We start from the raw sequence: 1,457 nt of genomic DNA, 5'->3' as shown, positions 1-1,457 counted from the left end.
CAGGGCCAATGTTTGCTAGACATACAAGGGGTGATACTGTGAGACATGGTAAAATAATTTCTAAAGTTAGATGGAAGTGTTATTTCTCTTGCTCTGTAAAATTTTGTATAAAATGGTGTGACTTATTTGACTAGGATCACTTAAAGCTAAAACATTTATTTATTTATAAGCTTTAATTTTAAATAAGTCATTGTTACATTATTTTATGTGATTTTTTTTTAAAAATTTTATATTGGAAATTGTAATTTACATAATAACATCACCTCTAAAAAAACAGAGAATGTTTAGTAACTACAATAATAAATGGTGTCACGTATGTTCTTTTTTTGTCTCATGTTTTTTTTTTTTTTTTTTTTTTTTTTTTTTTTTTTTATGTGGATTGTTCAATTAAAAAACTTGGTAAATTATATTTTTCATCTTTGTAATTTGACTTTAATTTATGTTTTACATAATTATAGATTTTGATGTAGAGCTTTATCTAGTCCACAAGGCTAGCGATGGAGGATTCACAGTTATAGCCATCCTTTATAAAATTGGTGATGCCGATCCTATTATTTCCAAGGTAGAGTATATATAGATTTATTGCATTTAATCATATGTTTACCTGTCACCCCTTGTGGTAAGTAGAAGAACTTGATATTGAAATTCTAGTGAATAGAAGTGTTTGATAAGTTAATAGGTGTTGTGATTTTTCATGGTTGTAGATCCAAAGTGAATTAGCTGAGCTGGGTAAGGAGGTGTTTACAGACGAAGATGACATCGCCGTAGGGACCTATGACACTTGGAAATTGAGGCGAAATACATGCAAGTATTATAGATATGTTGGTTCTCTCACTACTCCTCTGTGCACTGAGAATGTTACCTGGCACATCTTTGGCAAGGTTAGATAAGTTCATTTCATCAACAAAGTGCATCCATATATACATACAAAGGAACAAAACTTTCATTTGTTTGTTTCCAATGGAATAACTAAAATGTTTATGTTTTTTAAGAGACCAAATTAAAACCAAATTCAAAATAATAGTAGAATAAAGAATTTATTTTGTTTCCATCAAAACACACCAAAACACAGTGCTCTACATTGGAATAATAATCTTTGTTGACGTGGATTTAGAATATTTCATTATTTTTTATATATTTTTTCAGAGAAAAAAAAATATAAAGGTTGTATTTTACCATGTCAATAAATATTCTTACTTCTAATTTAGAAATTCTATTACGACTAATTTTTTAAAGAAAATTGAAAACCTTATTTGTTGGGATTCTTTACACTTGTCTTTAATAAAATTGAGTTATTTGACAATACTTAATAATTTTTGGTTTGTAAAAATACTTTTATTTTTTCATTTTTTAAAAGTTTTATACTTATTCTTTTATGTGAATAACTATATAATTCTCAATATTGTTAAATAATCAATTATCGAACTTTTATACATTTTATGGATTTCAATTTATGT

At 26.6% G+C, this 1,457-nt stretch overlaps 1 pseudogene; it reads left to right on the top strand.

Annotated features, from left to right (window-relative positions):
* Window positions 1-303: 303 nt before the first annotated feature.
* Window positions 304-1,094, top strand: LOC145799614 (alpha carbonic anhydrase 1, chloroplastic pseudogene; annotated as a pseudogene).
* Window positions 1,095-1,457: the final 363 nt, after the last annotated feature.

Source organism: Camellia sinensis, chromosome 9, assembly GCF_055761805.1.
Source record: "Camellia sinensis isolate YWXY chromosome 9, ASM5576180v1, whole genome shotgun sequence".
Classification (NCBI taxonomy): domain Eukaryota; kingdom Viridiplantae; phylum Streptophyta; class Magnoliopsida; order Ericales; family Theaceae; genus Camellia; species Camellia sinensis.
The sequence above is the reverse complement of the archived record's forward strand: the minus strand, read 5'-3'. Positions and strand labels throughout refer to the sequence as shown.